Source organism: Rana temporaria, chromosome 7 (genome assembly GCF_905171775.1).
Source record: "Rana temporaria chromosome 7, aRanTem1.1, whole genome shotgun sequence".
In the NCBI taxonomy this organism is placed as follows: domain Eukaryota; kingdom Metazoa; phylum Chordata; class Amphibia; order Anura; family Ranidae; genus Rana; species Rana temporaria.
Genome location: NC_053495.1, coordinates 81,354,938 through 81,381,025, shown reverse-complemented (window position 1 = coordinate 81,381,025; position 26,088 = coordinate 81,354,938). Strand labels below are relative to the sequence as shown.

General features: G+C 45.4%; 1 protein-coding gene across 7 annotated transcripts in view; it reads right to left on the bottom strand.

Annotated features, from left to right (window-relative positions):
• Nucleotides 1–26,088, bottom strand: part of IPPK (inositol-pentakisphosphate 2-kinase) — a 1,052,241-nt gene that overhangs the window by 259,908 nt on the left and 766,245 nt on the right. The window lies entirely within an intron of this gene.

The window sequence follows — 26,088 nt, the reverse complement described above, 5'->3', positions numbered from 1 at the left end:
TGGCCCTGTCATAACCAGTTCAGCACAACATATACATTCATTTTTTCAATAGTTCCCCTGGTATAAATATGAAATTCAACATTCCTATACAGTTCCACATCCTCTCCGTCCTGACAGTGAAAAAACCCCTATGTATCCTAGAAGATTAGGAATTATACTCTGCCCAATTTAATGTTACACTCACTTCCTGACTCGCACGGTCCCCAGCGTCCTCGTACAATAAGTACTCAATACTCCCAGTTGCACTCAGTACTCACAGTACTCCTGGCTACTCAGTACTAACATATTTGGTATACTTATTTTTTATTCATATGTCTGTTTGGCAGTTTTGATATAGTTTCATATATTTGTGTATTTGCTGCTTGCCTTCTCAGGTCAGAACCATGAAAGGCAATCATGCAATTCTGTATTACTGTGTACTATTTAAGCAGTCCTGTGATATACTGTATGTCAGGCATGTCCAAAGTCCAGCCCGCGTTCCGGTTTTGAACGGCCCACCTGGTTGTTTGGACATGTATATCTTTTGTGGCCCAGACGATCTCCCAGCGCCACAAATATGTATATGCCCGCCTCGCACAGGCTTGCTGCGTGTCCATTTCAATATGAGTAAAACAGCCGCTTGGGACCGCCCCCTCCACCTCCCTCCTGGCGCATATCTCCGCCCTGCTCTGACACCCATTGAAAGTCCACAATGTGATCCTAACAACCGCCTAGGACCGCCCTTCCACCTCCCTCCTGCCGCACATCCCCGCCCAGATTAGACTCACATCACGGGCTTCCAATAAATGTCAAACAGTTACCTGGGACCGCCCCCTCTACCTCCCCTCCTGCCGCACGTCCCTGCCCAGAATAAGCTCACATCAGGGCTTTCAAAGGGAGTCAAACAGCCACCTGGGACCGCCCCCTCCACCTCCCTTCTGCTGCACATCCTCGCCCAGAATAGGCTGACTTCATGGGCTTTCAATGGAATTAAAACAGCCGCCTGGGACCACCCCCTCCACTTCTCTCCTGCCGCACAGCTAATGAGTGGGGCAGTGTATATCTCTGCAGAGCAGTCCTAAGTGGGCAGGCTCAAACACACTTGGTCCTCCCTCAGTGAGTACCATGCTTGACCCCCGTGGCAAAAGCAGGAGAATGGTAAATATTAAATATGACAGTGTGCTGTGATTGGAAGCAGCCACGTGCTGGAGGCGATTAAACAAGATGTGCTGGGAGGAAGGGGGAAATTGAGAGCCTAGATGTGCTGGATTGGTGGGAGGGGGGAGTTAATAGGAGGGATATGTGGGAGGGAGGGGGGAGTTAATAGGAGGGATATGTATGGTATGTATGGTTTGGGAGGGGAGTGGTGGAATTATAGGCATAGGTCTGAATCATACCTGTGCCTCCAGTTCCACCCCCACTTTATCATACATGTGCCTCCAATTCCACCCCCACTTTATCATACATGTGCCTCCAATTCCACCAATCTGTTATATCTATGCCTCCAATTCCACCCCATCCCCCAATCTATCATATCATATGATAGATTGAGGGGGGCGCAATTGGAGGCATAGATATAACAGGTTAGGAGAGGGGGTGGATCTGGAGGATTAGGTATGATGGATTGGGGGGGGGGGATTGAAAGCATAGATGTGCTGGATTGGGGGGGATTAGAGGTATAGGTGTGCTGGATAAGGGTGGTTGGAAGACTAGGTGTGTTGGGGGCTCGTTAAAAACACAGGTGTGCTGGGGGGGGGGGGTGGCATAAGGACGCATAGATATGCTGGGAAGAAAAATTTGAGGTGGGCTAGGGGGGATGCATTTTAAGTAGAGGTATACTGGGGGATGCATTTAAGGTAGAGGTGTACTGGGGGATGCATTTGAGGTAGAGGTGTACTGGGGGATGAGAAACAAAACCAGACAAATTCCTTTCTTAACTTACTAACCAGCCTGCTAAACAACCACATTTTCCTGTCTGATGAGGCTGAGATGATGGGCACTGGTGAGGCTGCATTGATGGACACTGATCAGGCTGCATTGATGGTCACTAGTGAGGAGGCACTGATGAGGCTGCTTTACTGAACAAAAGCCTTAAAAAAAGAAGGATCCTGTTCCTTTAACCACTTAAGACCCGGACCAAAATGCAGCTAAAGGACCTTACACCTTTTTGCGATTCGGCACTGCGTCACTTTAACTGACAATTGCGCGGTCGTGCGACGTGGCTCCCAAACAAAACTGGCATCCTTTTTTTCCCACAGAGCTTTCTTTTGGTGGTATTTGATCACCTCTGCTGTTTTTATTTTTTGCGCTATAAACAAAAATAGAGCGACAATTTTGAAAAATGCAATATTTTTTACTTTTTGCTATAACAACTATGCCCCAAAAAAAAAAAAAAAAAAATTATATATATATATATATATATATATATATATATATATATATATATATATAAATCCTTAGTTTAGGCCGATACGTATTCTTCTACCTATTTTTGGTAAAAAAAAAAAAAATCGCAATAAGCGTTTATCGGTTGGTTTGCGCAAAATGTATAGCGTTTACAAAATATGGGATATTTTTATTGCATTTTTATTATTATTATTTTTTACTACTAATGGCGGCGATCAGCGATTTTTTTTCGTGACTGCGACATTATGGCGGACACTTCGGACAATTTTGACACATTTTTGGGACCATTGTCATTTTCACAGCAAAAAATGCATTTAAAATGCATTGTTTATTGTGAAAATGACAATTGCAGTTTGGGAGTTAACCACAGGGGGCGCTGATGGGGTTATGTGTGACCTGAAGTGTGTTTACAACTGTAGGGGGGTGTGGCTGTAGGTGTGACATCATCGATTGTGTCCCCCTATAAAAGGGATGACACGATAGATGCTGCCGCCACAGTGATGAACGGGGAAGCCGTGTTTACACACGGCTCTCCCCGTTCTTCAGCTCCGGGGACCGATCGCGGGACTCCAGCGGCGATCGGGTCCGCGAGTCCCCCGGTCACGGAGCTTCGGACCGGGTCGCGGGAGTCTGCCGCGGGCCCGCGACTGGGCTTAAAGGACAACGTACCTATACGTTGATGTGCCCAGCCGTGCCATTCTGCCGACGTATATCGGCGTGAAGGGGTCGTTAAGTGGTTAACCAGTTAGCGACCGCCCACCGCAGGTCGGCTCTCCTGCGCGAATTGCCATCAGTTTACGTCGTCTCACGCAGGCGACCCGTGATCGCATAACACCTCTGTAAACAAGGCGGATCCCCATTCTGACATATGAAATGACAGATCTACTGTTACCAGTTATCAGGAAAATTGATCTATGTCACGTCCCAGGCAGCCCATCCCCCATACAGTTAGAACACACCTAATAGCACTGATTAATGTAATAATGTCACTGGTCCCCAAAAAGGGTAATTGTCCGCCGCAATGTCACAGTCCCGCTAAAAATCACAGATTGCCGCCATAACCAGTAAAAAAATAGTCCCTAAATCTATCCCATAGTTTGTAGACGCAATAACGTTTGCGCAAACTAATCAATATACGCCTAGTGCAATTTTTTTTTACCAAAAACATGTAGAAGAATATATATCAGCCTAAACTGATGAATACATATATATATATATATATATATATTTATTTTTTTGAGGATATGTATTATAGCAAAAAGTTCAAATTGTTGCTCTTTATTTATGGCGTATTTTTTTTTAAACTGCAGTGGTGATCAAATACCACTAAAAGAAAGCTCTATTTGCGGGGGAAAAAAAATACGTCAATTTTGTTTGGGTACAGCATCACACAACCGCGCAATTCTCAGTTTAAAGGGACGCAGTACCGTATCGCAAAAAATGGCCTGGTCATTAAGGGGGCAAATCCTTCCGGTCCTTAAGTGTTTAACCACTTGCCGACCAGCCTTTGCAGTTATACTGAGGCAGGGTGGCTCTATTGAGTGAATTGCCATACCGGAAGGGCGCTTAGTGTATCAGATACAGTGGGCGCTTGCATGGGGCCGAGGAACGTGCCCGTGGCGCCGGGGATGATGCACGTTGCCGGTGATGTCCTTCGGCCACCCTCAATTGCTCCACAAAGAGGCAGAACAGGATCTGCCAGTGTAAACAAAGCATATCCCTATTCTGTCAGGGGAGTACAGCGTAATCATATGTTCTCATACCTGCTATCCCCCTGCCCTTTTGGATGGCCATCAGTACCAGGTTCCATGCCCATTATGTGACGGCTGCGGCGTCATTGCGTTTGGGCATGGCTTTTCATTCCGGGTGGCTGGGGGTGTAACTGATCATGCGCACCTCCACTCAGCGGCTGGCGCACCATGCCACCCTTACATGGCATTGGGACGGATCCTGCTGGACCCTTCTGGGATATAAGTTGGAGGTTGTACATGGCTTGTTTTTCCTCTTCACTACCCTCACTGCATTTGCGACCGCTCAACTAGCTTCTGCAAGCCAATTCATCCTACACAGGTACATGTTGTCCATTGTTCACGTTCAGCAGTCATATGTGCTTGACACATGCTTTTAGCTTTCCATTTTACACATTTTTACTTTTCCCTCTACTTTACCACAGGGATTGCCTTTCCTGACATCCCCTTTTTTGATTGTGCAGTCTTTTACATTTCTCATTGGCCTTATTATTTTGTCCTACCATTTTAACAGGTTGGTTTGTACTCATGCATTCAATTATATACATCATTGTTTATGCTTACATTTCTATTCTAGTAATCGACTCAATACATACAATTATGTCATAGCCTCACCTGGATGGATAATTCAGGACTTCTAAGGTCACACATCACCCATGCTATGTCCACCCTCCGATTGTCCCTTGTTTGGGGTTGTGTTGATCCATCCCTCAGCTCCCCTGCCATGCATATGCTGCCACCGCCTTCAGTAAATTCAGCTCCAGGCACTTTGGGTTTGCCGATTGGGGAGTATGGGGTCTTATTTTTCTAGGCCTCTCTCACCATTTGTCAAAACTTTTTACATGTGTTTTATTATATTTTTATGATTTATTTTTTAGATATGTTTTACATGCATCCACCCCTGAAGAGCGAGCTATGTCTCGTGAAACACGTCGGGTATTCCAGATGTTATGCATTATATCCATGTTGTACCATTGTAACCTATAACCATGTGCTAAAATTATCGGCTCAGCAATTGTTTATGCCATGCATGTATCACCATTTTACAATAAATGTTCTTATTGTATTTATCTTTGTCATTCCCATTGGCCAACTGTGCACACTTCACACAATGTCCCAAGGGCTATTCCTTTGTTAACTGGAGTACAATATTATCGTCTGTTCCTAGTGATTACAAACAGTGATCTCTATGTACTTCAGTAAGACCACTCCCCCCACAATTGGAAACACCTCCCTGGGACACACTTAACCCCTAGAGTTAACCCCCTCCCTGCCAGTGTCATTTATACAGTAATCAGTGCATTTTTATAAATGTCATAAATGTCACTGGTCCCACTGCAATGTTGTGTTCCCGCTAAAAATCGCTGATCACTGCCATTACTAGTAAACAAATGGAAAAAAAAATGCCATTAATCTATCCCCTATGTTGTAGACACTAAAACTTTTGCGCAAACCAATCAATATACGCTTATTGTGACTTTCTTTACCAAAATTATGTAGCAGAATACATATTGGCTTAAATAGATGAAGAAATCTGTTTTGTTTTAAATTTTTTGGGGGGGATAATTTTTATAGCAAAAAGTATTTTTTTTTCAAAATTGTCTTTTTCTGTTTATAGCGCAGAAAATAAAAACAGTAGAGGTGATCAAATACCACCAAAAGAATGCTCGATTTGTGGGAAAGAAGGACATAAATTTTGTTTGGGTACAACGTCACAGACCACACAATTGTCAGTTAAAGCTGTTAGGACATTTGGGGTTAAAAGAATACATATAAAGTCGCACATTGTATATTTTTCATAGTGTTCCATATTCATATATATATTATGAACAGAAGGACAGTCATTTTCCCTGTTAAAGTTTAAATTAGGTTCTTAGGCATGAATAGACATTGTTCTTATGTTACACAAGGAGTCTGGCTGTACCATCTCCCAGGTTATAACTCAAAGGTTTTAGACACTTGGTAAGATACACAAGATAAAAGGCCTTGCACAGCATGACACAAAACAACTGGTATTGTCTTTGTATAATGAGACCAAAGGGGCTTATTCATAATTCCGGTGGAATTACATATATCTTAATTGTTTCTTTCTAATATCTTAACGATATATGTGTATTATTAATTCATATATCAACCTGTTTAATACATATATATTCTTATCCTTACAAATGTGAGATCCTAAGTGTCAGAGGAGAATCTGTATTTGGAATGTAAAGGGTTTTGCTCTGAAAAGTACTTCTAAGGATTTAATTTCCCTAGGAATTCAACAAATGGTCTAAGCTAATGATAGGTAAACATTCCCAGTCCACAAATTTACTAGAAATGCCAGGATGTCTGACAATTGTTTGACATATAGGAACAATTCATTGTGTTTAAAGTTAGATAAGAAGGGGTCATAAATCATTACTAACCCATGATGACCCATCATTAGGAATTATTCTCTATACACCACCGCCCCTACAGGTTAATATTGGCATTGTTTAAGATGGCCACATCCTTGGTTGCTATGGCAGCCTACCTAACATAGCATCATATAACATCGTCAGTGACATAGTAAAGTGAGATACACACCCACTTCTTGGGTGTGTTAAAAAGGTATTGCAGAAGACACAAGGATCTTTGGATGCATCTTTGAGAGAGCTTGGATAGATCTTTGAGGGTCGCTGATGGGAGAGCTCTCACTATCTCTGAAGGCTATCTCTATCTCTGGAAGGAAGCTGGAAGGGAGAGATTGAACGCAAAGATGTAGGGGGTTGAATGAAGTCCCTCATAGGACTTGGATTCTCAAACAGAAAGAACTCTTAAATACTGGTAATGTATAATTTTGATTATTAACATTTAGGTAATTGGATGTTTTTCGCATACACATAACTAAAACCATTTAAATATACTTGGCAAAAATAATTTGGATTATAATATTTTTAACTGCAGTATGAAATAATTATATTCCAAATATTAGGAGACATACACAAATTATGTTTGTCTTTAAAAAGCTTAATGGCAACAGTTGTACAATGGTTTTAGGGTGATGTCTGAAAATAAATTCTCTCTAAATTTAAAATACGCTTGTCTGTTTTGCCAAGCTTGTGTACAAAAGGACATTTGTTCTGTACACATATACAAGAAGTATTAAGCAAGAGATCTGTTTGTGTTGAGAAGAGAGAACATAATGTAGACAAAAGCTGTTTACCTAGAGTGACCGTGGAAATCACGGGAAGGTTATTTTACAAGTTACCAGGTTTTAAATATACCAGGATGATTTAAATAAGAGCTGTGAATTTACCTTGTCATATAATGTAAAAAGTATCTGAACATTTAACCATAATGTATCTCTGATTGTAGAAGTATATCAATTATTTGTTTTATCACGAATTGTACCCAATTTTAATTTTGCAATATATCTTTAGTTAATAAATATATATGTTTTAAATATTCATTTGTGTTACAGGTCTTTAAAATAGCACGGATAAAAGAACTTTGGATTTCTTGTTTTAATATTGTAGGATAATTGTAATTCTCCCGAAGCACAGATTTACATATTTCCATAAATACAATAATATTTTATATTTCAGTATAAACATTTACAGTATATGTAGGCACTATGCCGCCATACGTTAATGGTTCTGACAAAGCAATGCAGCGCTGTATCGCAAAAAATGGCCTGGTCATTAAGGGGGTAAATCCTTCCGGGGCTGAAGTGGTTAAAGCATATTATATAGCAACGTGCTCTGTCCTTTTGCCCCCCTGTAACACCTGAAATACCTGCCTGATCCTGCCAGTTTCTACCCTCTCCCTTGTAAACTGACCACGGTTCATCATGGCTGCTGAGCCCTGACATCATGGTCAGTTTACGTGCCTCCGTCAGCCACTGCCATCTGCAGCTCTCCTCCTCCCCTCCCTGCCTGCTCCTGTGTCAGTGCCTGCCCCTCCTTCTGCTGTAATAACAATAATGATCTTATATACTGTAATCCTGCTTGTTTCTTAAAGCAGAGTTCTGACTATAAAAAATATTAAAAGTCAGCAGCTACAAATACTGCAGCTGCTCACTTTTAAAAATCGGACACTCACCTGTCCCAGGGTCCAGCGTTGCAGGGGAACAAATCCCTGTTAGTCTCCCCCTCCTCTCCGCTGGCATCATCACTGTGGGCTGCGCATGCGCAAGACTGTGACTGGCCGGGCAATCATCTGGAACCTGTGGCGTGTCCCAGATGATTGCCGAGAGGGAGGGGGAAAAGGTGAACTTCCTTCCGGCACCGGGAGGAAGTGGGACCTCCTGGAACCCTTTAAAAAGAGGGTTTCTGCCCCCCCCCAAAAAAATGACATGCCAAATGTGGCATGTCAGGGGGGGTCACCTTCCCTTAAAGCGCAAGTTCCATTTTTGGGTGGAACTCCACTTTAATAACAGGAGCTCCTGTTTACTGTATTTCAGAGCGGCTCCCCACGATCACCTGACCGACCAGCTCTCTCCTCCTCTTGTCCTGGCTGACATCAGCGGGGGATTCTCAGCCCCGCCCACTGAAGCTGTCAGCCGGGCAGAGGAGAGAGTCAGCAGATCACTTAATCGCTCTGAAATACAGTAAATAAGGCATTTTTTTTTATAAAACACAGAGACCAGAGCTCCGATCATTAAGAAAACAGCAGGATTATACAAGCTTATATGAGTGGGTTAACAAACACTTTAAGGCCTGACGGCTGAAACACATTGGCTTTTCTTCACCAGTTTAATAAAGTTCATACATTTTTGCCGATTTTTGTGGCATTCCATTTTTCCCTTTTTCCTTATTGACTAGGGAGGTTGCAGATACCTTTTCAGGCTGAGTGACCTGCTTTTGAAGCGGATGATTAACTAAATGGAGGTGGTAGCTCAGACACAGGTGCTTCAATTGCCTGAAATTGCACTGGTTCTAAACACTCTTAATTGTGTATTTCAAACTAATATGTAACCCTTGACCCTAAATGTTGCCTGCTTGGCATTATAGGTGAGGACTTTAGGGTAGATGACGAGTGTGGTATTTACACAAACCCTTTTTCAGGCCCACAAACTATTTTTGCCGGTATGGAAATCCCCTGACTCACCCTCTCTTACAGTTGAGGAACGTGGAAAGTTAACCCTTCCGGTCCAGCGCTATCTTACTGGTACTGTTAGCTTAAGGCAGGCATGTCCAAAGTCTGGCCCGGGGGCCAATTGCGGCCTGCGTTTTGGTTTATTGCGGCCCCACTGGTAATTTGGATATATATCGCTTTTGTAGTCCCCAACAAATCCCTGAGCGCCGCGCATTCATGGCAATATTGAGTCTGCATTCATGGCAATGGTGAGGCTGCATTCATGGCAATGGTGAGGCTGCATTCATGGCAATGGTGAGGCTGCATTCATGGCAATGGTGAGGCTGCATTCATGGCAATGGTGAGGCTGCGTTCATAGGCTACATTCATGTTACTTGTGAGCCTGCATTCATGGCAATGGTGAGGCTGCATTCATGGCAATGGTGAGGCTGCATTCAGAGGCTACATTCATGTTACTTGTGAGCCTGCATTCATGGCAATGGTGAGCCTGCATTCATGGCAATGGTGAGGCTGCATTCATGTTACTTGTGAGCCTGCATTCATGGAAATGGTGAGGCTGCATTCATGGCAATGGTGAGCCTGCATTCATGGCAATGGTGAGGCTGCATTCATGGCAATGGTGAGGCTGCATTCATGGCAATGGTGAGGCTGCATTCATGGCAATGGTGAGGCTGCATTCATGGCAATAGTGAGGTTGCGTTCATGGCAATAGTGAGGTTGCGTTCATGGCAATGGTGAGGCTGCGTTCATAGGCTACATTCATGTTACTTGTGAGGCTGCATTCATGGCAATGGTGAGGCTGCATTCATGGCAATGGTGAGGCTGCATTCATGGCAATAGTGAGGCTGCATTCAGAGGCTACATTCATGTTACTTGTGAGCCTGCATTCATGGCAATGGTGAGCCTGCATTCATGGCAATGGTGAGGCTGCATTCAGAGGCTACATTCATGTTACTTGTGAGCCTGCATTCATGGCAATGGTGAGCCTGCATTCATGGCAATGGTGAGCCTGCATTCATGGCAATGGTGAGCCTGCATTCATGGCAATGGTGAGGCTGCATTCATGGCAATGGTGAGGCTGCATTCATGGCAATGGTGAGGCTGCATTCATGGCAATGGTGAGGCTGAAGATGGGCACTGAATAGGCTGCATTGATGGGCACTGACCCTTATTTTGCTTCACAGTTCTTTATTTAAAATATATTTTCTTCCTGAAACTTTTAAGAGAAGGTGGGTGTTATAAGCCTGTGCGTGTTAAACACCGATAAATACGGTATGTCCTAATAAAAGGCCCAATCTCATCCTTAGACTCTTCACCACACATAGCCACAAAGGCAAGATAATTCTTGTTGGGCAGTGTATTAGTTAGTTTGCATTTAATTGTAATGGTTCAAAGAATGTCAGGCAAAATGGTCGGTCCTCACCCATGTTCACTTCATCAAATCTGGCCCTCTTTGAAAAAAGCTTGGACACCCTGGCTTAAGGTATTAATGTTGGTGTAAATGATCTGGTTCCTGGGCAGGCAACTTTTACACTTAGTGTAATTTAACGAGAATTGAAATTGAAGCGCCACACTAGTGCTAAGAGGTGCAGATACAACTTTATTATTTGATAAGCAAATTAGACTGTGAATATAAGGGATGCGATTAGTCTAAACTCAGGTGCCATGAAATAGGCGTATGTGAAATGATTGGTGTATAAAAATTTAATGTGTTCAGGTTTTATCTTGATATGACGCAAAGTTGAGTGTTTTTGTGCATTCTAAAATGTCAAAAACCATCAGGTTGTATGTGCTTTCTCATATGAGAATATGATTGTGATGGTTTTTGACAACACCATCCCTTCAATGTAGACCATCAAACATTAATTGGTACAATAAGATTGCATAGTGTATGGCCAGCTTTATACACCTACAATTACTAGTTGCCCTTTCAGTGCACACCAAACACACATTTTGCAATGTAAAAAAAACGAACGGCAAATATATAAAAAAAATGTGCAAAAAAATGTTGCTGTGAAAATTACAATGGTCCCAAAAATGTGTCAAAAGTGTCCGATGTGTCCGCCATAATGTCGCAGTCACGAAAAATAAAATCGATAATCGCCGGCATTACTAGTAAAAAAAAAAATGTTAATAAAAATGCCATAAAACTATCCCCTATTTTGTAAACGCTATAACTTTTGAGCAAACTAATCAAAAAATGCTTATTGCTATTTTTTTTTTTTTAACAAAAATAAGTAGTAGAATGCGTATCGGCCTAAACTGAGGATTTTTTTTATATTTGTTTATAGCTCTATTTTTGTTTATAATTAAAAAAATAAAAAATGCAGAGGTGATCAAATACCACCAAAAGAAAGCTCTATTTGTGGGAAAAAAAGGACACCAATTTTGTTTGGGAGCCACGTCGCACGACCGCGCAATTGTCAGTTAAAGCAACGAAGTGCCGAATCGCAAAAACTGGCCAGGTCCTTTACCTGCATAATGGTCAGGGTCTTAAGTGGTTAAAAGAGGTTGTAAATGAAAAAAAAAATTCACCTTAATGCAATCTATGCATTAAGGTGAAAAAACATCTGGTGTTGCCGGCCCCCCCGAGCCCCCATTTCACTTACCTGAGTCGTCGAAAGTCCCGTGCAGTCCCGAGATCCTCTTTGCCACTCAGCCTGGCCACTGATTGGCTAAAGCGGATGGATTGAGAGCAGCGCAGCCATTGGCTATTACCGCTCGCTGTATCACGGGAGCGCGCCAACAATTACTCACCACCATGCGAGCTCTCGCATGACTGTGGTCAGTATTTGCTGGGAGGACAGAGACAGCAGCCGAGGGACCCCAGAAGACGTGGAACAAACTGCACAGTGGAGGCAAGTATAACATGTTTGTTATTTTAAAGGAAAAAACAAAAAATTCCTTTACAACCGCTTTAAGTCATTTTTTTTTTTTTTATTGTAGAATTTCCAATTCTCACATTGTTGCAGGTTTGGAGGCCATTGTATACTTAAGATTGATATAATTGCCCTGGCCCAACTCTGATGTATACAATAAATGGCATTATAATTTTTATTTAAAGGAACCAAATGTGGTGTGTATATATATATATATATATATATATATATATATATATATATATATATATATATATATATATATAAAAAAGAGTTGGTGTGCAAGGTTAATTATGGAAAAATTGATTAAAAAGTATTGCGACAATAAGCCCATTTGTTAATATTGAAATTAAGATAAATAGGAACTTGGCATTGAACAAAGATATTGCCTGTTACAAAACAGAGGAAATGGTTTATTTGTGCAAATATTTAAATAATAAAAATAAAAATTATGTTTATCATATATCTAAAATCATATGAGATCATATGATCTCTAAAATTTGACACATGCAGGGGGTCCCACTATTAGAGGCATGAAGTGTTTAAATTGTGTTGCTAAACTATACTAGTGTAAAGTTGATAGATTTAATACAATTGACGCAATATTGGCATTTAAAAAAAAAAAGGGGTAAGTTTGTCATATATATGGGTTATGTTTAGTGAATGCACAAGATTTACCATTTAATCATCGAATACCTAAGGCAAGGTTATTTTTATGTATTTCTTAAAATGTGCACAAAGTAGATGCGTTTCTATTCCTACCTAAAAGTAGGAGGAAGGGAAAGGGTGAAATTATAAATGTTTAAGAGTTTGAGAAATTGAGCAATCTGGAAAAAAATATAGTTTTGACATATATTGAATTCATGAAGAAGATGCTAAGGGTTTTTAGGGGAAAGTTTGTTTGAATAACAGTCTTAAAGTGACTATTTTTGGTTTTACTTTTTGAATTCCCAGAATTTCAGCTGTAAAGTGCATTACCGTTTTATTAGGTGGTCTTATTGCAAGATCACTTATTGTTCTCTCACATATTATTATATTATATATTATTATTAATTGTTCCCGAATGGTGGGCTATTACTTTGTGGAACGTTTCGCCAAATCGTTCGCAAAATATCGTTTTTGCGGCAACATTTTCCCATAGGAATGAATGGTAAAAATAGAGTGTGAGATGTCAAAAACTGAAAAATCAGGACATGATTTCTAAACTACGACCACTCCCTAATTTTTAAGCCGACCTACACAAATCTTATATCAAAACGTTCACACAGTGTCCACGGCTAAGCGCTAGTCCTAAGCGTTTTCACAATACGACCATTTGTTTGCAACCCACACCATCCATTGACCTCCATTGAAATTACAGTCAAGACAATTAAAATTTGAAAGGCAATATTTAAACTGCAAATGTGCCTTCAATTTTAATATTTCAGAGATATACTATACATCAAAATGTAGGTCTGGGTCTTGTGATTCACACACTATAAAGATATTCGCTGTATGATTATAGTTTTTAAAATACAACCGTTTGAAGGACAGGTATTCAAAAAAAGCCAGAATTTCTGGTCTCTGCTCAGAGGCTGCATAAAAACAAACATTGGTTTCCTAGGAAACGCTGAGGAGAATACCTCCACATAAACAGCTGTGAGGTGAATTCTATAGCTCCTCCCACACAGCTGTGAGGTGAATTGGCTCTGTTTTTTTGGCTCTGCGTAACTTCTGTATACTCTGCATATAGAAACCATCCATAGCAACCCGACCATAGCAACCAGTCCATAGCAACCAGTCCATAGCAACCATCCAAACTAACCAGTCTATAGCAACCGTCCTTGGCAACCAGTCCAAAGCAACCACTCCATAGCAACCAGTCCATAGCAACCAGTTGTTGAATGGGCAAATAGAATGGTGCAGTTTTGATGGGGTAGTTTATGATGGAGCAGTTTTTGATGGGGCAATGGATCGAAATGGATCGACACACTGTTGGATCACATTTACATCTCCAGGGGCACGGTCTCCAGTCAGGAGTATTGGTGGAGGCAAGAACACGTCATACAATTTCCCCAGAAATTATATCTTTTCTAGTTAAGTGGTCTTGCATAGCAAGAGCACTTATTGTTCTCTCGCATATACAGTAGGTGCACGCGATATTGTGTCAATCTCGCTCCCTTTCTCGGCGAGATTGAGCACCTACGAGCCCCATCGCGGGAGCGCCGAGCTGGCTTGCCGCGATGGAGAGAAAGCCGTCATAGAAGCGACGGGAGATCCGACTTGGATTCCCGCCAATTCTACACGTGTGCGGCATTTGTTATGAATCCTGAGGGGGAAGTCCCCACCAGATTTTAAATAAAAATTCGGCATGGGTTTCCCCCTCAGGAGCATACCGGGCCCTTAGGTCTGGTATGGGTTGTAAGGAGAGCCCCCCTACGCCGAAAAAAACGGCATAGGGGGTCCCCCTACAATCCATACCAGACCCGTATCCAAAGCACGCTACCCGGCCAGTCAGGAAAGGAGTGGGGACGAGCGAGCGCCCCCCCCCTCCTGAGCCGTACCAGGCTGCATGCCCTCAACATGGGGGGGTTGGGTGCTCTGGGGCAGGGGGGCGCACTGCGGGGCCCCCCCACCCCAGAGCACCCTGTCCCCATGTTGATGAGGACAGGGCCCCTTCCCAACAACCTTGGCCGTTGGTTGTCGGGGTATGCGGGCGGGAGGCTTATCGGAATCTGGGAGCCCCCTTTAATAAGGGGGCCCTCAGATACCGGCCCCCCACCCTAAGTGAATGGATATGGGGTACATCGTACCCCTACCCATTCACCTGGAGGAAAAGTGGTAAAAACACAAATAAAAAACACTGGGTATTAAAATATTTTATTAGTCTGCTCAGGAGGCTCCCCCTGTCTTCTTTAGCTCTTTTACCAGGGGGAGCTTCTTCTTCCGATTTCCGGGGGTCTTCTCCTGCTCTCCGGGGGTCTTCACCGCTCTTCTGTGACGTCTTCTCTGCTCCGGGGGGTCTTCTTCTATGTTCGCCGCTCTCGACTCGGCGCACCCTGGTTCTTCCTCCCGCTGTCCGGTGCCTTCTCCTTCTTCCGCTGTTCTGTGACGTCTTCTCCTCTTCTTCCGCTGTTCTGTGACGACTTCTACTTCTCCCTTCAGGCCGCTGTGCTGTGACGTCTTCTCTTCTTCTCTTCTCCCGATGCTGACACGTCACCTCTTCTCGCTGCAATGACGGGTGCGTGGCTTGCATCGGATTTATATAGGCATTACAGTCCCATCATGCTCTGGTACCTACCCATGTGATACCTACCCACGTGGTACCTACCGGAGCATGATGGGACTGTGAGGCCCATATAAGTCCGACGCAAGCCACGCACAAGTCATTGCAGCGAGAAGAGGCGACGTGTCAGCATCGGGAGAAGAGAAGAAGAGAAGACGTCACAGCACAGCGGCCTGAAGGGAGAAGTAGAAGACGTCACAGAACAGCGGAAGAAGAGGAGAAGACGTCACAGAACAGCGGAAGAAGGAGAAGGCACCGGACAGCGGGAGGAAGAACCGGGGTGCGCCGAGCGGCGAACATAGAAGAAGACCCCCCGGAGCGGAGAAGACGTCACAGAAGAGCGGTGGAGAGCAGGAGAAGACCCCCGGAAATCGGAAGAAGAAGCTCCCCCTGGTAAAAGAGCTAAAGAAGACAGGGGGAGCCTCCGGAGCAGACTAATAAAATATTTTAATACCCTGTGTTTTTACCACTTTTCCTCCAGGTGAATGGGTAGGGGTACGATGTACCCCATATCCATTCACTTAGGGTGGGGGGCCGGTATCTGGGGGCCCCCTTATTAAAGGGGGCTCCCAGATTCCGATAAGCCTCCCGCCCGCATACCCCGACAACCAATGGCCAGGGTTGTCGGGAAGGGGCCCTGTCCTCAACATGGGGACAGGGTGCTCTGGGGTGGGGGGGGCCCCGCAGTGCGCCCCCCTGCCCCAGAGCACCCAACCCCCCCATGTTGAGGGCATGCAGCCTGGTACGGCTCAGGAGGGGGGGGGCGCTCGCTCGTCCCCACTCCTTTCCTGACCGGCCGGGTAGCGTGCTTTGGATACGGATCTGGTATGAATCCTGAGGGGGGAACCCATGCCGAATTTTTATTTAAAATCCGGCGGGAACTTCCCCCTCAGGATTCATAACAAACGCCGCACACGTGTAGAATTGGCGGGAATCCAAGTCGGATCTCCCGTTGCTTCTATGACGCGCACGTTGGAATGTGCTGTCACTATTCCAGTGAGTGCGAGATGTCGGCGAGATCTCGGCACCATGTCGCCGAGAATCAGCACGATGCTGTCGTGCTAAAAACACAATATCACAAACACCTACTGTATATTATTAAAGGGTCACTAAAGGATTTTTTTTAGCTAAATAGCTTCCTTTACCTTACTGCAGTCCTGGTTTCATGTCCTCATTGTTCGTTTTTGCTTTGAAGTAGCTGTAATCCTTCTCTGATCTCCACACTTCCTGCTTGTCTGGCTCCTTATGAAAAAACTCATGCAAGCTTCTCATTGTGGTCCATGATCAAGAAGGTGTGATTACTGTGTGTCTAAAACTCCTCAGAACCAGATTCATTTTAAAAACAAACACTGCCCTGTGTTTGTTCATTTTTGTTCTGTGTGTCTCTGTACTTCACAGAAACATGAAACTAGTTTAAAAACAAAACTAAACTGCAGGCACATTATATGATTGATTTTTATCTATGTTTAATCATTTATAAAAGGAATCAGTTAACTATTATGTCTCTAAACCCTGTAAACAGTCATTTCAGCAAAAATAAAAAAATTCCTTTACTGCTCCTTTAAGTGTTCTTGCATAGCAAGATCACTAATTGTTCTCTCACATATATATTGATCTTATTATAGCCAAATTTGCCACCCTAACTCCTCCCACAGATTTTAAGCTACATAGACAATATACCAAAACATACAGATTGTTCCCGATTGGTGGGCCATTACTTTGTGGAACGTTTCGCCGAATCAATCGCGAAATATCGTCGTTTTTGCAGCAAACATTTTCCCATAGGAATGAATGGTGAAGCTAGAGTGTGGAGATATCAAAAACTGAAAAATCAGGACATGATTTCTAAACTACAACCACTCCCTTATTTTCAAGCCGACCTACACAAATCTTATATCAAAACGTTCACACAGTGTCCACAGCTAAGCGATCGTCCAAATCATTTTCACAATACGACCATTTGTTTGCAACCCACGCCATCCATTGACCTCCATTGAAATTACAGCCTGGAAACCTAAAATTTGAAAGGCAATATATAAACTGCGACTGTGCCTTCAATTTTAATATTTCAGAGACATACTATACATCGTAGGTCTGGGTCTTGTGATTCGCACAATATAAAAATATTCACTGTACGATTTATAGTTTTTAAAATACAACCGTTTGAAGGACAAAAATAAAAAAAAAGCCAGAATTTCTGGTCTCTGCTCAGAGGCTGCATATCAACAAACAATGGTTTCCTAGGAAATGCTGAGGAGAATACCTCCTCACACACAGTTGTGAGGTGAATACTATAGCTCCTCCCACACAGCTGTGAGGTGAATTGGCTCTGTTTTTTTGGCTCTGCATAACTTCTGCATACAGCAACCATCCATAGCAACCAGTCCATAGAAACCGTCAATAGCAACCAGTCCATAGCAACCAGACCATAGCAACCAGACCATAGCAACCAGTTTTGATGGGGGAAATAGGATGGTGCAGATTTTGATGGGGCATTTTTTGATGGGGCAATGGATCGACATACTGTTGGATCACATTTACATCTCCAGGGGCACTGTCTTCAGTCAGGAGTATTGGTGGAGGCAAGAACACGTCACACAATTTCCCCAGAAATTTTATATTTTTTCTGGTTTGATTTATGATAGTCAGATACATTTACAAAGCGAGTCAGAATATGTGCTTGAGTAAAATGTTCTGTTCTGAGACCTCGGCCTTCACTTGGGTCCAGAGGGAATAAGGAACTAAAGGTGTTTATGTTTTATTGAATCCTGCTGCAATATTGGGGTTTGAGAAAAATGTTCAGTTAAATATATTGAATCTATATAATGAAAACTGTTGCTAGCAAACATTTTATTGTTGCATGCTTAATGGACTAGTGTTTGAATTAATGAATTTCATTTTTAACAACTCCAATGAGTAAGAAAGGCTTTATTTAATAGTTCTGGTGATTCTGTGGTTATTCATGTTGGATGGAGAGTATTCACCCCCTCCAGCCCCATTCATGTGAATACATGACCCCCCTCCCCCCCATTCATGCCTCTATCCAGATGCCTGCTACTTGAAGAAATGACTACATCTTTTACATGGAAATCTTTGTTGTTCATCCTTGTTCTAAATGCCACAGGAGGTCCTGGGTTGAATCCAAGCCATAATTTTCAGTATGATTGTTCCTCCACTTTTTGAAGTTGAAGGTTAAAAGGGGGACACCTACTGAACAAATAGGATTTTTGTACTCACCGTAAAATCCATTTCTCTGAGTTCATGGACAGACACAGCAGCCTTTCACCTTAGGGTTATATCCGCTTCCTTCCAGGAGAGTTAGGCAGAAAAAAAGCACTTTAAGTGTTAACAACAATCTCCTCAGTGCAGCTCCTCCCAGGGGGCGTGGTTCCCCGGGTTTAACCCACATCCTGCTCTAGCAGCCTCAGTTCGTAACAAGCAGTACAAACAAAAGGAGGGGTGGGTGCTGTGTCCGTCCATGAACTCAGAGAAATGGATTTTACGGTGAGTACAAAAATCCTATTTTCTCTTCCGTTCATGGACGGACACAGCAGCCTTTGACCTTAGGGATGTCCCCAAGCAGTGTCAAAAAATTCGAGGGGTGGGAAAACAACACAGCAAACCAGGTTACACCCCAAACAAAACCGGAGTTACTCAACGGAGGAACTCCAATCTTAAACTGCCGCCTGTGACACCGTGCGGCCGAAGGAGGCATCAGAAGATGCACTCACATCCACCTTGTAAAACTTTGAAAAAGTGTGGACCGACGACCAGGTCGCTGCCTTACACACCTGTAACACAGAGGCTTGACGCCGGAAAGCCCAAGAGGCACCGATCGCCCTGGTCGAATGCGCCATAACCCGAAAGGGAGGTGCCCGCCCCATCAGAGCATAGGCCTGAATCACAACCTGTCGAATCCACCTAGAAATGGTGGCCGACGAGACCGCCAGGTCTCTTTTAGGACCAGCCACCGACACGAACAGTGAGTCCGACTTCCGGAACGGAGCCGTAGCAGACAAGTACACACGTAGGGCCCGAACCACATCCAGGGAATGCAAAGTGGCCTCCTCCTGGTTTTTCGGCTGAGGACATAAGGATGGAAGAACAATGTCCTCAGTATTGTGAAAAGCCGAAACGAACTTTGGGAGAAAAGACCACCTCATCCCTATGGACAAGGCAGGACAAGGCCGCCAGTTCAGATACTCGTCTGATCGAGATAATTTCTACCAGAAAAAAAAACCTTCTGTGACAGAGTCAACAAAGGGATCTTTCGGATGTCCTCAAAAGGGGGGCAGTGGATGGCACACCGGAGGGGCCACATGCCGGACCACCCGTACAAACATACGCACCAAAGAGTGCGACGCCAAGGGTCGCTGAAAGCAAACAGCCAGAGCCGAAATTTGACTCAACCGTAATTAAGGCGAGAGCCTGATCCACTCCCGCTGTAAAAACAGCAGAATCCTGGACACCACGTATGTACGAGGGTGCCATTTCATCTCCTCACACATAGAGATGTAGGTCTTCCATGTACTATGGTAAATCCTATGTGAAGTAGACTTCCGTTCACGCAGCATGGTAGAGACCACCGAGCCCGATAGGCCTCTGTCTTTTAGGTCCTGGCTTACAACAGCCGAGCCGTCAAAGCCAGCGACTGTAAAGCAGGGTGGAAGATTGGACCCTGCGACAGAAGATCTACTCTCAGGGGTAGACGCCAGGGGGCGCCTGCCACCAGACGCACCAGGTCCGCGGACCAGGAGCGGCGCGGCCAATCTGGGGCGATCAGGATTGACGGAATCCCTCCGGCTTCGAGGAAGAAGCTTTAGAGGAGGGAAGGCGTAGATTAGGCGATAGCGACCCCAAGGTGCCACCAACGCGCCTGACACGTCCGCCTACGGCTCCCGTGACCTGGCCACGAACTGTGGCACCTTCCGATTGAGACAGAACGCTAGAAGGTCCACGTCTGGAGTGCCCCACTTTTGGCACAGACTCCGAAACACCTCTGGGTGGAGTGACCACTCTCCTTGGTCTAGTGTTTGGCGACTTAGGAAGTTGGCTTGCCAATTCTGTACACCTGGAATGTACACGGCCAACAGAGCCGTAACAGACCTCTCGGCCCACCGAAGGATGTGCGTGACCTCCATCGCTGCAGCTGAACTCCGTGTGTCCCCCTGATGATTGACGTACGCCACGGCCGTGGCGTTGTCGGACTGGATCTGGACCGGTCGGCCCTGCAGATCTAGGGACCACCTGGCAAGGCACAGCATGATTGCTCGGAGCTTCAGTATATTGATTGGCAGGTGGGACTTCTCCCGAGTCCAGCGCCTCTAGGCAGACTGGGTGCCTAGAGGCTGGCATCCATCGTGACCACGATCCAGTGGCACAGCAGAAACGACTTCCCGGTCCGAAGCACCAGAGACACCAGCCACCACACCAGGGAAGACTTGGCCAGTTGACTCAACTGAATCTGGTAATCCAGAGATGATGGGACCTTGTCCCAACGCGACAGAATACCCTTCTGTAGCTCCCTGGTGTGGAATTGGGCATACGTAACCGCCTTGCAAGAGGCCACCATCAGACCCAGAACCCTCATGCAGAATCGAAGAGATGACCACTTCTGGGTCGACAACTGCTGGACTGCAGATTGCAGAGTCTGAAGTTTCTCCGTTGGGAGAAAAACTCTCGCCTCTGCGGAATCCAGGACTAGTCCCAGGTAATCCAGTCTCTGAGACGGAACACTGACTTCCGGATATTCAGAAGCCAGCCAAACTCTTGGAGAGTCTGACACATGATAGACACGTCCTCTTTCAATTCCGAGCCTGAAGAAGCTCGCAGGAGAAGGTCGTCCAGATATACCATGATAGCGATCCCCCGCTGTCTCAGAAGGGCCAGTATCGGGGCAAGCACCTTGGTGAAAACCTGTGGTGCCGATGCCAAGCCGAACAGGAGGGCAACAAATTGAAAGTGGTCCTCCCTGACTGCAAAGCGCAGAAAATCTCTGGTGCTTTGTGCATATGGGAACATGTAGGTACGCGTCCATGAAGTCCAAGGATGCCAGGAAGTCCCCCTGATGGAGTGCTGCTATTACCGAGCGAATCGACTCCATCCTGAATTTATGCACCTTGACAAAACAATTGAGGGCCTTGAGGTCCAGGATTGGACGGACCCCTTCCTTCTTGGGTACTATGAACAGATTGGAGTAAAACCCCTGAAACCGTTCCAACAAGGGAACTGGTACAATCACTCCCCTGACCAGAAGAGCCTGGACAGCCCCTGACAGAGCCCGCCGGCCCGTCAGGAAGCTGGAGGTAGGAAGGAAAAAATCTGTTTGGTGGACCCCGAGGAAACGACTTCGCAAACCCAACAGTCGGAGAGAATAGACCTCCCCCGAGCCGCGAACTTGCAAAGCCGGCCTCCCACCCGAGACACGGGCGGGGGCAGCCCACCATGCGGTAGCAGGTTTGTCCGCAGGCTTGAGGCTTGCAGATTCAGGGGCGCTTTAGCCCTGCAGCGGGCGCCTTAGCACCTTGCAAACTTTTCCCCGACGCACTGGACGCACAAAAAAAAACGCACAAAAAAAAGGCTCCTAGCCCTTCCCAGACTGTGGGAGCAGTGTGCTCTTACCACCTGTGGCATCGTTAATGATGTCATCCAGGGACGCCCCAAAAAGCCATTCACCCTTAAAGGGCAAATCCACCAAGACCTTCTTGGAGGATTGGTCCGCAGACCAGCATGTCAGCCACATAGGCGGAGGCTCTGGAAAGCAAGGAAAGCATATCCAGGGCCGACTCACAGACAAATTCTAGACCCTGAACCAATTGTTCAGCCAGGCCCTTGCAGGTCTCGGAAGCATCCTGCTTCTCCAGTTTCTGCAGCAACAACTTTGCCCGTTCAGTCAGTGTCTGCGACACCAGAGACCCGGCCACAACCGGTCTCACAGCCGAACCCACAACTGTGAACATAGAGCGGGCCACAGCCTCCACCCTCCTATCAGTAGGGTCTGTAAAAGCGGGAGCCCCTTCCACAGGCAATGTGGTGGCTGTACTCAGTCTGGACACGGGAGTGTCCACTGACGGAGGAGAGACTCCTCAAAGGGATAAAGGACCGCAAATTTTTTAGGAACAGCAAAAAAACTTTGTGGCGTGTCCAATCCATACATTGCAATTGCTCTAAACATGGAATACAGGGAAATACTCTAGCGGTGCTGGGCGGTTTTTGCAGAACCCAAAAGGGACCGGCACATTCGGTGCCCCCGCCATCCTCAAGTTTATGAGCAACACCGCAGAAATAAGACAAATCCCCTATCATGTACTGACCCTGGGGCAGAGTCATCCTCACAGTCCCTGTGGGTTAAGCCTGCATCGTCTGACATGACAGACCAGATCTGTGTCAGAGATATCCCCAGAAGCAGGCTCAAAGAGGGGGCGCTTTTGTACCCCCCCTACTGGGCACTAGCTGCTTCACCGACAACAGATGCAGCAGGGGCAGGGGGATTAAAGTATAATTCAGGCATTGCTGGGGCAGAAAACAGGTTCATGTTGCCCCACCGCTGTGTACTGCAAGGCAGAACACCCCACCAGTCACCTCCCGACTGTAAAAATAGAAGGTGAGGCCTCCCAGGGACTCACCACCCACCCGGTTACAGAGAGAGCTGAAAACCCCTGGTGTGCTCTGATGTGCTGGCTGTGCTGCGTCTGTCACCCCTGGGAAGATTTGCAGCGTTTTCCAGCGCTAAAACTGACACAAGAGGTCAATACATTTCCAAAATGGCCGCCGTCTGAGGTAAAAATCACCAGCGGGCTACAGGAAAATGGCCGCCAAGCTATGTAAACCGCGACCACGGCAAAATGGCCTCTGTGGCGCAGTTTAAATTCCACAGTGATGCACCAAACACCTCACACTACACAGCAGCACCCCCCAGAGTAAAAAACACAGCCCCCGCTATACACACAGGCCCCAGTGGTAATATCCCAGGGGAACATTCCAGCCATACCACCTTACCTGAGCAAGGGGCCATACTTACCCATCCTGCGACCACCGGCTGGAGGTATCCCAGACAGAACCAATGTCCACTAACCGCATGGCTGTTGGCCAGACACACTGTGACAAAGCCATAGAGACCGGTCATATGTGTGCCCTGGAACAACAAGTTCCCTGGCCGCCCCTGGAGCAATGGGGCCTGTCGTGGACGACCCAGAGCTGAGCTGAGGGCCAGCACACGCTCGATGGCCAAACATGGGGGGACTACAAGAGTCAAGACCCAGCCTGTCACCCAGTCGGCTGTTGATAGAAGAATCACAGGATTCCAAAATGCAGGAACAAAACAATAAAAAGCGAAACATTTTTTTCCAGAGTACAGGACTCTAGAGGGCCTGTCCTCTCCTGACATTAGGCAGAGAAAAACTGAGGCTGCTAGACCAGGGTGTGGGTTATACCCGGGGAACCACGCATCCTGGGAGGAGCTGCACTGAGGAGAGTGTTGTTAACACTTAAAGTGCTTTTTTTCTGCCTAACTCTCCTGGAAGGAAGCGGATATAACCCTAAGGTCAAAGGCTGCTGTGTCCGTCCATGAACGGAAGAGAAAATGTTCCTGGGAATGACACCTTAAGGGGGAGCCATGATGCCAACCCAAGGCCTGATGCCACATACACACAACTATTTTTAATGGTCTAGAACAGCCCTCAAAATTTCCACTCGCCTACTAGCATTTGGCAAGTGGATTTAAGCTGGGGGCGAGTGATAACAGGGCTGCATGACCAATCTCCCTCCAATCTGTGCCTACACTTAGAGTCCCAATGAGATTGGCGGCCGAAGAGGAAAGGTGCATGCTCAGGAAAAGTAGTCTGGTGAGCCGCGCACAGGCAGAGCAGTACACAGGTGCTCTACTTACAATTCTCATTAAGCCATGGGACCCAACAGTATGACCTCTCTGAGCCTGCCCCCCTCCCCTGGGCCCCGACCAATGTAGCTGGAGAGCAGAAAGTAATGAGTGAGGTGGAGAATTGCCAAAATTACCACTCCGGTGCAGCGCTCACTGAAAGTTGCACTGACATGAGAGTGGCAGCCTTCTAGTTTGTGCAGTTTTCTTCTCCTTGTGCTCTATGTAAGTGTCCAACTGTTTAGCCTGAGCACTGTGAACAGACTGGTCTCAATGTGTGCTGTGTGCTGTCAGTGTGCGCTGTGCTATGGTGTCAATGGCTGTGCAGTTGTGTGGATCTCAGCGCTGGATTGTACTCCCTCCCGCTGTGCTGCAGCTCCTCTCTGCCAGCCTGAATAAAAGGGGGAAGTGGGCACATGCAAGTGTGGAGCCGCACACACAGGCTCCTGCTGATGAGATGAATGGGAGAGAGAGAGAGGATGGATGGGAGTTGCAGAGGAGACAGCAAGAGAATGGGGAAGAGACCCAGTTCTAGTGCCCTGTCCCTCTGGTCTGCCCCCAGTGCCCTGTCCCTCTGGTCTGCCCCCAGTGCCCTGTCCCTCTGGTCTGCCCCCAGTGCCCTGTCCCATTTTGTTAAAGTTGTTGTTGGTAATATTTAATTTTGTAACTTGATTCTGCATAAAACATTGTCATTCCATGAGATAATCTACGAGGGCGTGTTTACGGGTGCAATTAGGCGCAGGGCAGTGTATGAATTAGGTGGGGCAACTGGTGGCGAGTAACTCTTGAGGCCTGGCTAGTAGCTCAGGACTTGAAATTTTGAGCCCTGGTCTAGAAAAAAAACAACGCTTTTTTCAACCCAATTCTTGTCAAGCCTGCCTTGCCTACACACAATTGTGAAAAAAAAAATGCTCGAGCAAAGCGTGGTGATGTACAACACGTACGGCGGCACTATAAAGGGGAAGTTCCATTCAGATGGCGCCACCCTTGGCACCCGCGAGAGAGAGAGAGATTAGAGGTGCCTGCCCATAGACCCAAGCCTAGCCCAAATGCATCAGTTCCAGTCGTTCTGTGGATGTCAAATTCTGTCCTTACAAAGAGGCAAGTTTTTAGGGTGGAGAATCTTCTGATTGCATGGATGAGTACAGAATCATATTTGAGGTATTTTTAAAGTTTAGGAAATTAGATTAAGGAATTCAATAATGTGGACTTTTCTTTTTGTATACTGGAAATTTTATGGGCATTCATAAGCCATACAAAACAGACTCTTTTTGTGTTCTTATATATTTTTGATGAGGACAAATTTTCATTACCCTACAGACTGCCATTCCCCATCCCTCCTGGGTTTATGGATGGTCACACCCCCTTTCCTTTATTTTTCATGGACAATTGCTATACAGCGGAGACATTCATATCTACAAATTCTGATGTGTTCATTGTTCTCTATTTTATACATGCTTAAAGCGGAGTTCCGGCCACAATTTCACTTTTTAAATATAAATACCCCTGAACTACACAAGCTTAATGTAGTCTAGTAAAGTTAGTCTGTAAACTAAGGTCTGGTTTGTTAGGTTGTTACAGCATTTAGACACTTTATAAAATAGAAATTGACTGGGGCCATCTTAAGTGTGGGCATCATGAAGCCAGACTGTATGACTTCCTGGATTTCAGCCTTGCAGATCTTGCACATGCTCAGTGGTGCACAAGCAGTGTAATAGGTTTCAGATCAGGTTTCAATAGCAACGGGAGTGTCAGAGAAAGTTGCCGCCCCTTATCTATGCAAACCTCTCCTTCCAGGAACCAGTAAATATACTAAATAATTTGTTCCTGTGCAGATATATCTACATAACAAGATTATATATATACAGTTGT